Below are 13,763 nucleotides of genomic sequence, written 5' to 3' on the forward strand. Positions count from 1 at the left end.
CATCTGGCCTAAGCCCACTCCCTCACTCCAAATGGAGTGAGCTTTGAAGTTACACTGTGTAGGTCAGGGCCTCGAGTACCTTTGAGGATGAGGATTCTGCTGCAGCCTCTTCTCCCACCTAGGCACCTCATTAGGAAGATTTTCCCCTTACATCTAATAACAGCTCCCCAGCTGCAGCTTTTCTCTCTGAGAAGAATCTGTTTTCTGTAACCACCCATTAATTAGTTGTAGACAGCAATCAGATCTCTCCTTTGGCTGCTGTTCTCTAAGCTGAGTGAACCCAGTTCTCCCATTCTCACATCATGTACTCACCCCCCCTTAAACATTTTGGTAGCCTTTCTACCGGTCTTGCTCTAGTTTGTCCTTCTTGTACTGAGGATCCCCATACTGGGCACAGCAGAGCAGATTTCTCTCACACTGACCAGAGGGGACACCACTCTGCTCAGTCTGCTGGCTGTGCTCTTTGTGATGCAGCTCTTGTTCAGTGCTGCACAGCAATACTGACGCAGAGCAAGCACCATGGAGGAGAGGGCACAAATTGCAAACACTAAGCAGGTTCCGCATTTATTTATAACCATGTGAGATCATTTCTGTTCTTTGCCTGAAGGCTGACTCCTTGCATAAGCAAGGAGAAAATCAGACTGGGAAAGATCCACAAATTCATCAAATACTGACTGCCTTTGAACTTTGGTTCAAAACTCTTTTTAGTTTCAAAACTGAATTTGATGATTTAGTTTGTCACTGCTTCATGCAACACATTAGTTTAATATATATGCCTTTCAAGTGCCTCCACTGAGCCACAAATTTTTCTCACTAAGGTGCTGAATGCCTTGGGTAAGGGAATGTGCTCAGTTGAATTTCGCAAACTCAAATATCTCAGACAAAAATGAATTTGTGGTGCACCTGTTTTACATTTGGAGATTCACACCAGCAAAACAGGAATGTCTTCATAATGTTGGTTCAATTTTGTGTGATATAGCTTCATTTTATCAGATTAGAAGCACTGTGTAGAAGACCAAACCATGAAATCAATCAGAATTTATGCTATTAGTGTCTTTACGTAGTCGCTGGTTAATGACCACTTTGACCTCTCTGACATTTAAAGCTGAAGAAAAATAGGAAAAAAGAGAGAACACTTGAAGTTGTTAAAGCTAACAGAATAGTATTTATAGTGTGCCTAAAAATTCTAATCGGATATCTGGATGTACAAATTCAACATCAGCAGCAGTTAGGATCCAGTTTTTCATCCTTGACCACTATGAAATAAGAGTTTCCTGGCCTGGAGTTCAGACATGCTCTTCAATTCACCTGTAATCCCATGGCCAGACAAGGCCAAAACAAATTCTAATGATCTCTAACACTCCAAGCACTCACTGAATTCCTGTCCAGTGTGTACAAAATTTTCCTAGATCAATCTGTGAAGGAGTGCACAGACTGGAGCGACATATGCCCTACTCCAGTGAGTTTCTAGCACTAACTTTTGCTTTCACTATTTAAATAAAGTTCCTTCTTTTTTGGATGACTTGGCAAACATTTAAGGCTCTTTTGAATGCTTTATATTTGTCTGTAAACACACGTGTCAGTTTTTTGGGGGTGGGTTTAGTTATTGTTCATAGCCTTTTGTGGCCTCTGACTGACATTTCCTATTATTTAAACAGCTAATTAGTCCCTTTTTATTAGGTGTAAATGTGTTTCCATGCTTTGACAGGCAAACACTAATCTCTGAACTTCAGTAGCATGTAGGAATTTATTGCCTGTTAATTGTGCCCCAGGGCATAGTGACTTTTAAGAGTGAAATAACAATCATTACTTCTCCGTATATATTACTGCAGTGCCTGTATTGTTGTAACATATGTACAGTTGGATTATCACTCATACAGAGGGCAGCCATCCAAAACTATACTGATTTTTCAAATAAGGTGAAGTTTCAGATATTACTACTAACAAAATAAAATATCTGGTTGTTACACTTCAGTCCATAAGTGATTTTTTTCAAATGGCTTAATATTTTTTCTGTTTCTTTCTGTCCTAGTGACAGCATGAATGCCAGGTCGTGTGGGTGTTACCTGATTTTTTCCCTTTATGTGTAATGATTTTAAGTCTGCTGCTTCTGTAAGATCTTGTCATTATACTATATGCTTGAGATATTTTCCATGTTCTGTGTCAGCAGATGTGCTTCTCAGTGTGTGACTCAGTGATAACACACTGAGTTTTAATTTCACTTGTCAATGCATTTGTTTTTTCATCATAAATGCTGAATACTTTGTGGGATCTTATTCAGCCACCCACTCTTCCTTCTACAGGCCTTTTCTCAGAAACAATAAAATTAGTCAAGATTCCTCTTATTTGTCTTGAAATACATTTCATGTCACATTTCATGTGACAATGAAGTCATGCAAAGATTCATTATCAGTTTAGAGCTAATTTAATATCTATTCTCTTTATTTTCTAAGCTAATATGCATCCTTGAAAAACATACCAGGTGGAAAACTCTGAAGGGGCTGAAAGAATGACACTGTGCTTGTAATGCTGAGTGTTTTGATCAAGGATTTCCGATGCAAGTTTCTATAGTATCAAATTAATGCATTGCTTACACGTTTTGGAATCCAAACGTGATTCCCTTAGAACTCCTAAGGAAATGACTCCATAACTGTAAATGATTAGATACAATATAGAGTGTGTGTGTGTGATTGGAAGGGGAAGCAGTGTCCTTGATTGCTCAGTTTTTTGGGGTTTTTTTTGAGCTCCATTCCCAAGCATCTAAAAATATGCTGTGCTGATCTCTTTTATTCTGAGGCTATATCCTACTTCTTACTTCAGTTCCCACTCCCTTTTGGCTTACCTTCTTTTCATTCTAACCCCAAAAGATACACTATGTAAAATTGCTTCAACCACAGATACCTAAAACCAGGGACCCAGTAGGTAGCTATGTCCCATTGTTCCAAAGGAGGAATGTTTGTACCTTCCATTAACTTCATTTAACAATGTCAATTCTTGGCACCTTTGGAACGAAGGAAATGCGTATTGATGCTAAGACAAAAACCTCACTACAAACTTTTATCCTGTATAATGCTTGTAAGTCCTTATAAGTGCTATAAGACTTGAAGAGTCCACAAGCAGAAAGACTAATATATACTCCATATTAATCCTTCAATCAGGCTATTAAGTAGACTGTGTTTCTGCTTTCTGTTCAGAAAAAACACCAACATTTTGATGGTAATTTTTTTTCCAAATAATTGTATATTACTACCTCCCTATTGAGCTGTTGCTCTGAAAGACTTTGGAAGGATGAGTTTCAATGGGAAAAGGAATATAAACTTGCTAAACTTTTGCCAGAGTGTTCACAGAGATGTCACACAATTTTACATGTACTACAGAGTGTACAGAAAGATGAAATCATCATAGACAAATAGATCTTGAACAGTAAGTTACATTATCTAGAGTGAAAGGAAATGGGGAATGAGGTCATACCGAATAGTAAAAAATAAAGTCAATATAATCACAAAAATGGTCAGCAGAAGATACTGTAAATTTTTAAGCATACTTTTCTCAATTTCCTCTCAGAAATGTACTTTTTGCATGTAATGTGTTTGGCCTGCCTTCAGATCAGCAGTACAGAGAGGTGGGGGGAAATCAAAATTGAAAGAGTTTCATCAGGGCTGAAGAAACATTCTTTTGCAGGCATGTTACAGGACAGAAGACCACATCTTGCTAGTCCTGAGGGATAGCTGCAGGTGGAGCTTGGTGCCAGGTACTTCTGCACTCAGTGGGCTGGGTTGTATCTCACTATGATATTGGGCAGGGCTGGAGACTGACTGTGACATCGGTGGCTGAGGGCTGTGAGGCTACATATGGTGTATCCAACAGCTGCATACAAAGGGAAACAAAAGCTCTAAGCTCCCTTAAAAAACTTGTACACTCCATTTTCATTTCTTGTAACCTTTTGCTTTTATTTATTCTGTTAATGATCTGAAAGTCTGAGATCAAGCAATTTCTACTTTCAGTGGCAGGATTGTTAGGGCAATTCCACTGTTACTGCGTGGGCTGGGATGGAATTTCTATACTTCTCCTCAAGTTTCTTCCTCTTTAGTGTAACAGTTTCTGTGCCATCACCATATCTCTGTGGTTTACAGCCTTTCCCACTATTGCAGTCCCATCTCCTGATAGTACTGTCATCTCTGGCTCCTCTGTCACTTCTACTCAAGAAATGATGAACTAACTACTACATTTACCGATTGCCAGAGATGATTTTGTTGCCTAATTTTGTGGGCATCTTACATGCCAGTCTCCAGAAGTCTTGAATTTCATACCCTGCTGCATACCAGATCCACCTAATTTTTGTTGGGCATTTATGATTAGGATGCCCAGTGGTGCCCTTCTCCACCGCTACTTCAGTGGTGGAAATTCTGGCTGTGATAGGTGTGTTTCTTTCCTGAATAAGCATTTTGACATAGGATAGCTTGGTTATTGACAAGATCCTGCAGGGATACAGAAGCTCATGTTATGATTGTTTTCCTCTCTATGTGGCTACTTCTTGTGCTCTGTGACTATTCTGCCAGCTCCTCCACCAAAGTCCATGGACCCATATGGAGGAATATCCAGCATTACTTTATGATCCACTACTTTAAAGATCCATTGCTTTAGTCAGCCTTTGAGACATTGCAATAGAGACAGTGAGGTAAGTTTGTTATCAGCTTTTATATTTACTGAAGTCTGGGCTTGCCATAACCTCCTTTTAGTTATAAGACACAGGAGTTGTGTTTTGTCCTTCAATAATGGCTTTGATTCTGGCTGGCTGAATGAAATTCTGTTGAATAAGAAAGTCAGGCTTGGTTAAGGGAGGTGATTCAACAGCAACATGGGTCTGTGAATGACTCCAGTCTTTCTTGTCTGGAAAGGGGTGTATAGCTTTTGTTCTTGAGCTTTTTCTAAAAGTAAAGAAAATAATTTTAAAAATAATTTTTTAAAAATTAAGAAGAGATAAATGTTTGGAGGTAAGTAGGCATTAAAATAGTCCACATTTGTATAAATTGTGATTTGTGTTGGTAACCTGTTCTGACAGTTCTGTTTATAGTGCTTAGGGGTGTGTGGCTAACTGCAATGGATTAAATTAAATTTTGGGGTTGGAATAGTAAAATATGACTTCTTTCTTAGTTGTTTCCATCAGCTTCCAGTACTATGAGGAGAAGAAAAATATTTTAAATTGTCTCCATTTTTCTTAGAAAAATATACTGACAAAGGGTTGGTTCGTCTGCCTGATGTTAGTTGTCAAATCACCAAATCAGTTGATTTTTATGGGAGTATTTTTCAAATCTTTCCTGTTTCTGCAACATTAACTCCTGTTATATCCTTTGATTCTGGTGCTAGTGTTATTTTTCTTTCCCTGTGGTTAGTTAATGACTGCTTCAAATTCTATAGCAATCACGTTACTATTGTTTCTATGTCATTGTGCCCAAGCCCAGTGCTGTCTGTCAACACACTTCATGTTTTCTTTTTTTAATTAGTAGCTGGAAACACAAAGTAGAAAAGCACAAAGTGATGTTTTGGTATGCTCTGGGAAATGGTCCATGTGATAGCTTTGAGAAACTACTCTATAAAGCTGTTAAAAACAATTTTAAAGGATTATATATTTAAAACATTAACATTTAAAAAGCTGAAGTGAATTATGACCTGGACATTTTTCTTCTGTAATTGCAGCAACTAGAAAGAGAGATTGAAAAGAAGATAAATTTATAGTTATGATACTTAAGTCAGATGGCAAGGACTCACTCTATTTTCTGTTCCACGACAGACTTTTTTTTTTTATTATAGAATTGTATTTCAATTTTCTTGTTCTTCTATTTGTTTCAAAAAGAGAGGAAGATGCCAGGTCTCTTTCAGCTGCTTCAATAAGTATTATCAATTTCCTAACACATATAACTCAAGTCTAGATGTATAAGGACAGTGTGAAAGGAGAAAAGAATAAAAGGAAGCAATACCCCTTCTGGATAGAGTTAAAAGTCTCTATTAGGTAAAAAACCAAAGCACTAGCAAGAAGAGAGAAGAAATATATGGAAAATGTCAGCAAAGATGAAGTAGTCACTTGTGAAGGAGAGAAAAATGAAATGGACTTTCAGATCAGCAGCCTTCTGGCTTGCAAATTCACACCAAACAAAATGAGACCTTGGAAATGATTAAAAATAGAACCCAACAGAATGAAACTATAGACAAAACACTCTTAAAAAGAGTGCCAACTGAAAATGAAACAGTGTACTATACTATACGCTGTCACGTTTCCCAGCACAATAGAAGTGAAAGATGCCAAAAAGAAAAAAAAATAGAAAGGTGCAGGTGAGGATTAACTTATGGGGAAATACTTAAATGTCCTGATGGTTTCAGTGAGGAAACATCATTAAGTCTCTGCTCTCTGAAATAAAAGGAAGTTGTAAACACAATGGCAAAGAAATGTGACCAAAGTGACTGTGGCATCTGACCATGTGCTACACACTGTTCAGAGGCAGACAAGCCTTCTACTGTACTACCCAGAGCACAATAAAGAAAACAACTGCTGGCAAATACGGGAAGCAGAGATTCAATTTTTAAAAGGAATATTAGCTCCTCATCCACAATTCTTCAAGCTTCTTCTTGTGGGTTAATTTTGATCTTGGAAACAGTAAACCACAGAGTAATTTCAATTTCCATATGTGAGCCAGGAAAACACAAGCATTCTGCACTCAGGCAGGCAATTCAAATGAATCAGGGGAAAGCAAATATAAAAGCAGTTTAGCCAACTTTTCACTGAATTAAGTGAAAATCACTATAACAACCCCACTAGCGAACGTCTTTTTTGCATAAAGGGTTGGGCATTCTTTGAACACTGACAAGGTCTGAAACAGAGTGCTATATGGAAGGGGAGAAAAAAAGCAGCAGTTCCTCATTCAGCTTATAGGTTTAAAGACAGCATTTAGGCAACCACCACATAAATATATTTGAGAACACCTTATGTGTTATGATAAGCTCCTATGATAACAAGAAGCTTCATCAAAGGTTTATGTAAGGAAGTAAAAGTTGTGTTTGATTTAGATTTTAGAAATTGGTATCAGTTACTCACTACTTCTGGTTTGAATTGTTGTTTACTTCACTGTGAAAAATAATAGGTGGGCATGGAATGGATACTTGCCAAAAATCTTGATTTCCTGGCAAGACAGCATAATAAACTGACAGAAGAATGTTTTCAGCACCCTAAAGAAAGACCAGAGAACCAGTGTCAGAGCTTTTAAACCAAAGCATTTTCTCAAAAAATGTTTCAGTGTTTCTGTCTCCTGGGAAGTATGTTTCTATTTAACACCGAAGCAACTGCATTCACCATCTTCAACAAGCCTTGGTTGCTGAAATGGGAAGCCTAAAGGTTGTCCAACTTAAATGCCATTCCACCTTTTCTTAGGAAAACATCCTAAGGAAAAAAAATATTATACCTCCACAAGACAAAAGCCCCCAGAAGGTAGAGCCTCCTTGTGGAAACCAGGCCATGGAGCGCTTTCCAGCAGGGTGTTTTAGCTCAGAAATAACACCAACCAAACTTGACTGTACTGTTTCCAGATCTAGGCTGGCTTTATTTAGTCAACTCAACTCATCCATCTCCTTAGTATTTCTACTACAAAGGTTAACAACACTACCAGGAGGAGTTGAGGTTTGTCTGCATCCTTTGGTGCAGTTATGGTTGGGTGCCCACTTTGGTCCATGTGGCTTGTGATTTCTGTTGGCTCACTCCAGGCTTTCAGAGGTGTGCAGACAGTAGAAAACATCAATTACAAGGACTTAGATTAAATCTAGGCCTCAATGCCCTTGCAAGTAAATTCCTCAGAAAATACTAGATATTAACCATTCAGCAATGTCTTGGCTAGAAAAGAAGATAGAAATATCTGAGACATGCTTAAAAGGAAGCCTGAGGGAGAGCTCAGTTGTCCAAACATTGGCATCTGGTCATTGTACACACTCCAGGGGATCCCTTTTGGATTCTGGCCATTGCTCCTGAGAGGCCTGGGCTCACTGGAGCCATTCATCTCAGGATGGACAGCTCACATGCCACAGCTTACTACAGGTAGGATTAGACACCTGTGTTTGGCCCTGTGTGGGGGCCAAAGTGGTAGGGTTGCTTAAGGAACACAAAGGAGTAGCTGATAATTCATCTCCTCAGCAGGGCTGAATATTTCATGATGAATATTTCAAGGAGCACTTTGTCCTGGTCAGATGGAGCTGGCAAAGGCTTTTCGTGACCTCAGTATATGTGGTCACTGTGGAGAAGTAGACTGGTTCAGAAATGAGTATGTATCTGTTGCTTTTTTGAAATAGCTTCATGATCCTTACCCTGGATGAGAGACACAAATACAAGCAGGTACATTTCTTATGAAGCACAAATGAAAGCATTCACTTTCAGATCCTCCTATTGTTTTTAAATAGACTTGTATAAATGTGTGAGATAGCAGAAAACCCACAATAAAACCAACTTTCAACATGTAATATTTTTGTACATAATGCTTAAAATAACTTACGATGGTCTGTGAGTCAATCACAACTTCATAAAACCAGGAAGCAGAAAAGGACATTGACTTATGTTCTGAGGAAATTCCTCAGAAATTTCTGCTCTAAGTTTGGCAATCATACATTGGCAATGGCATAGGGGAAAAAAATTAAAAAAGATGTATTCAGAATCTCAGAATTGTCATGACCCATCAGTGTGAAAATGCCATGAAAAAAGCATGGTGTTTTTTGCATGCTTGACCAAACTGATTTAAAACTGAGATAGATGTAGGGAATGTCTATGGAGACATTTCTGTCCTGTGAGAAGAGTCAATTATAGTAAAAATATAAAGTTGATTCTGTGTCTGACATAAGCATTTATCAAGGAATAAATACCTGTAAATAGCAGTTAAGCTTGAAAGAAAAAGTCAGCATGAAACCAGGAAAATGTAATCTCAGCAGGAATTAACTTAGGCTGGCAACTGCAAGAAATTCTCTAAAGTAGGGGAATTGGGTTCTGTGACAGCAAACAATGCAAGCAATTAGCATTGTTTTTAAAGAAACGAGAGTTGTATGAGCAACACGAATACCTACATGGCTCCTACCTCTACAAAGTTTCTTCTCCCGTTGGAATCCATTGGTCTGTTTGAATTAAAACCGATACAAAGCAATAGTCTTTAAAGGTAATGATATTCCTAAAGTTTTCATGGAAATAAGGGCTAGGTGGAGAGAACCCAAGTGAGAAACAATAGAGGGAAAGTCTTTAGTGTGAATTCATGGTCATTTTGTCAGCAGCATGTCCCTGAGCTCACTAGGGTATTTAAATGCCATGGGAAAGGCATGGAGCAGAGCCCAGACTTTCTCAGACACAGGAGCCTCACACTACACTGGAAAACAGGTTTCCTGTGCTCTGTAGTGGTGTTCCTCTGTAGTAGTAGTAGTTCCTCTGCTCACATGTGGTGCATTTCTAACACTGCAGCCTGTTACACAGTGGAAGGGTTTGAACAATGTGTTTGTCTGCAGAGGGTCTGGTGACTTCACCAAGAGAAAACATTTTGTGTCCCAGTCACTCATACTGTGTGAAATTAGACACATAATTCCATTTTTATATGAACTTATAACATTTACCCTTCACAAAGCAGTCAAACACAAAGCTGACACCTTCAGCTGGAACATATTTTAAAGTGTTTTAATTAGATATGTTACTAACAGCAGCTTTTTTAATTTTTTGAGTCATACTAATGATGAACAGCTATAGATCTGTCCCATCTGAATGCAATGATAATTTCAAACAGTCTGAAATTTGTAAAAAGTTAATACTGTTCTGAAAAATTCCAGGTAGAGGGGAGATTAAATTTTGGGTGTTTTTCTGTTTCACAGTTATGAAATATTTCTGTGGCAACTTCAACAATAGCTTTCAGGGAACAGAAAATACAAAGTGTTTATTTTTAGGTGTCCATTTGGTATGTCCTATCCCTTAGGGCTGTGTCTATTTCCTCTCTAAATAAGCCTCATCCATCTCTCAAAAAAGATGGGGATCTTAACTTCATTGCTGGCTGAGTGCAGTGTAAAGCGGATGGCTGGCCATTTCCCAAGGTTCTGAAATCACAGGCACACTTTGTGTTTTGCCATGACGACATCCTACGCATACAGGCATGGGTGAGTGCAAGGAAACGATCCCTCCCATTTCCAACCTGTTCCCAACAGACACCCAAGCAGGCAGCTAACTTTTTTTCCACGGCTTGGTGACAGATGTTTTCGGGCAGCTCACTTTTTTTTTTTCCATGGCTTGGTGACAGATGTTACCATAGGCATTTTCTGATATTCAGTGAACAGCCACCACCAAAGGGGCAGGAGCGACACACTTTTAACATTACAAATTTACTGCTTTGGTCAAGCCTGAAAACCCCTTGAAAGCAGAAGGTGGCTGGTGTAGTAACGTGCTCGTGTGTTCATGGCAATCTCCTCCTCTTCTGTGTCCTTCTGTTTCCTCAGCTGTTTCTTGGCTGTGAAATCTCGTAAGCAGAATCCTTTTTCCTTGTGGTCCTTCTCCCAGTGGACTCCTAACTGCCGACTTGGGCTTGAGAGAATAGAGATGTTGAGTAGCAGCGGTAGCGACAGCAGCAGCAGTAATGAAAGAAAGTTTAGCGCTTTGCCTGTGTCAGACTGCGGGTACTTACGTGATCTCTGTTACACAAATCGTGAGCAACTTTGTAGATTATCAGCGGTATTTAGACAACTACATCCCTCATTCTGATGGGAGTTAGGCACTTCAATGCCTTTAAGGATTTGTGCCTCTGGGGCTTTTCCCAGATAACAGAAGTCTATGGCAGAGTTGGTGGGAGATAAACTTGAATTGCCCACATCTAAGGGCTGGGGGAAGGGCAGGCGCTACCACGGGCAGAAGGAGCACAGCTTTTCCTGCCTGCGGCATTCCTGGCCTTTACAGAAAGCCTGGAAGGAGCACGGAGGGCTGGCACGCTGACTGCGTTAAAACTGACTATCTCACCTTAGACGGGAGCTAAGGACCGCGGACTAGAGTTGGACACGGTGCTGCAAACCGTGTATAACAAACCCCAAACCTGTGTCCTTGTGAAGGGAGCAAGGGAGTGTGTGAATGAATAGAGCTGCAGGGTTGCAATACCACCAGCGACATTCAGCACCTTTCACAACCAGCTGTACTCAGCCGTGAGCACCTTGCAAGCTACTGGAAACCAGGATGATCTGTTTTACCTTGGGATTTTTATTCTGTTGTGCTTTCACAACGAAGGAGACACAGAAAATGGGTACCATTTAGGTTTGGTGGGGGTTTTTGGTTTGGTTGGGATCTTTTTTGTTGTGTTCTTTTGGGTTTTCTTCGTTTGTTTGGGCTTTTTTTTTTTTTTATTTGCCTTTTGTTTCTTTATTTCTTTTTGCCTTTTGGGTTTTTTTTGGTGTTCTTTTTTTGTTTGTTTGTTTTTTAGTTTGTTTCGATTTTTTAAAGGACTTTGCTCTTTGTACATAGGAAATCCCATTCTATTTTTATACAGAAAAATTTCGAAATAATTCTTGAAGATTCCTCATACCCTCTTTCCCCAAAATTCCTTTAACTCAGCCCATCTACATGTGTGAAGAGGAACATTATGTTTTCTTTTTAATTGCAAGCAGGTACATTTAAAGAAAATTATTTGCATTTTCTCATAATGAGCCACTGCCAGTCAGTAGTCGGCCAAAGTGATTCCATCCTGCAGGCAGCCAGATGCCAGAAAACACTCAAAGCTGACACAGGGTCAGAGACACTGACCCTGCTGCTCTTACTGGACATAGACTTCCCTTGGAAATTGGTTTTGTATCCCATTAAGAAAGGCAGGAACTCGCCTTTAATAAGAGCTAATAAGAAAGTTTATAAGAACTATTTTAAGAATAAGAATTGTTCTTTCAAACCCTCTCTTAAGGAGAGATTAACTCTTTAAGAACTGTTTAACAAGGGATAGCATCAGCAACATTGAATCTATACGTATATCCAAAAGAATCTATATACCCCCACTTTTGGACTGACATGACCCCTCTAGAATAGGAAAAAGATGCCTTTATTAGTTACTTAAGGGAAAGCAAGCCACGATATTTTTAAAGCCTGTAACAGGAAAGCATTGGGACAGGAAAGTGTCCCAAACTGCTTTTGGAAACACCGTGGCTCTTCCTCAGATGTTACTTATCTTTTCCTGCTGAGAAGCTGCTGGGACCTGCAGCTGGCGTGAGCGCCGTGTCCGCTGTGCCCAGGTGGGTGCGGAGCGGGAGCCCGCCCGTCCCGCCCGTCCGGGGTATCCAGCCCCGCCGGAGTCCCGCGGCTGGCAGCGCCCGGACCCCCGGGAGGAGCCCGTACCGGGAGCGCCGGCACCGCCCGGGGCACACCGGGAGCGCCGGTACCGCCGAGCGGCCGCGGCACTAACGGGGAAAGCATTGGGCTCCTGCCCGGTGACCGAGCCTCTGTAATCTACGCTAGACCGAGGGGTTAAGTGAGGGGGAGGAGGAGGAGGAGGAAGACTCTCCTAATCCCTGGTGTCTTTGCTCCGGCTTGCACACATCGGAAGCGGGGCCGAAGCGTGTGATCGCTTTTCATGGAAGAGGAAAGACATTTGCAGGCACTTCTGCGCATCCTGAGCGGGGCTGGAGGGACGGCGAAGGACATCTCGGTACCCTGCTCCGCCGCCGCATCCCTCCCAGCTTTTCTCTCCACAACCCTCCCGCCCCCACCCACCCCCCCAAGATCAAAAGCTCCTTGCTGTTGCAAAAGGACTATTTTCTCAGGCGCCCTTCCCCACCACGGCTTTGTGAAAAGGACAATAGACTCCTGTGTCAGTGTTGTTGGCACCAGCCTTGCATAATACAGGAAGCAGCATTTCCTTTCGGGGGTGGAAAATTAACTTGGACCGCGCGTTTCTCTTTTTATTGCTGACCGTACACACCCCGGGAAATTCGGCTCGCAGGCTCTCGGGAAGGGAAGCGGCAGCAGCCTCTTCTCCGCATCCTCCCCGGCGCAGGGGGAGACCCGAGCGCGGCCCGCCCCGCCCCGGAGCCCCCGCTCCGCCCGCCGAGCCCGGAGCGCCCGGGCGGTGCCGCTGCCCCGAGCAGGGCCCGAGCTCCCACTGCCCCTAGGGATGCTTTGGGCTGGAGGTGGTACAGCAACGCACAGCTTCTCTTGCTCTGCGAGTGAGAACGCAGCCTGCTTATCTCCTTAAGGGGAAGAAAACCCACCCACCAACTAACCAACTGACCAACCAACCAATCAACCAACCAACCAATCCACCAACCAACTGACCAACCAATCAACCAACCAACCAACCAACCAACCAACCAACCAACCAACCAACCAACCAACCAATCAATCAATCAAACGACCAACCAACCAACCAACCAACCAACCGACCAATCAACCAACCGACCAACCAATCAACCAACCAATCAACCAACCAACCAACCAACCAACCAACCAACCAACCAACCAACCAACCAACCAACCAACCAGCTAACCAACCAAAAGAAAAACCACCAAGGAAAAAAGGTTGTGAGAGCAGTTAGAGTTGAAAAACTCCAGTTGTGAGAGTTAAAAACCCCAGATTGAGGTCTGCCCTTTGAAAGCTCACAGGACCTGTAAAGTCCAATTCCACAAAACAGGTTTTAACCAGTTTCTTCTAAGGATGTTGGCCTTTGCACAGTGGCTGTCCCAGGAAAGCCACGCACTTGTTAATAGAGTGTTTGAATGTCTTTCTATTCCAGTTCTCCCC

Source organism: Melospiza georgiana, chromosome 2 (genome assembly GCF_028018845.1).
Source record: "Melospiza georgiana isolate bMelGeo1 chromosome 2, bMelGeo1.pri, whole genome shotgun sequence".
NCBI lineage: Eukaryota > Metazoa > Chordata > Aves > Passeriformes > Passerellidae > Melospiza > Melospiza georgiana.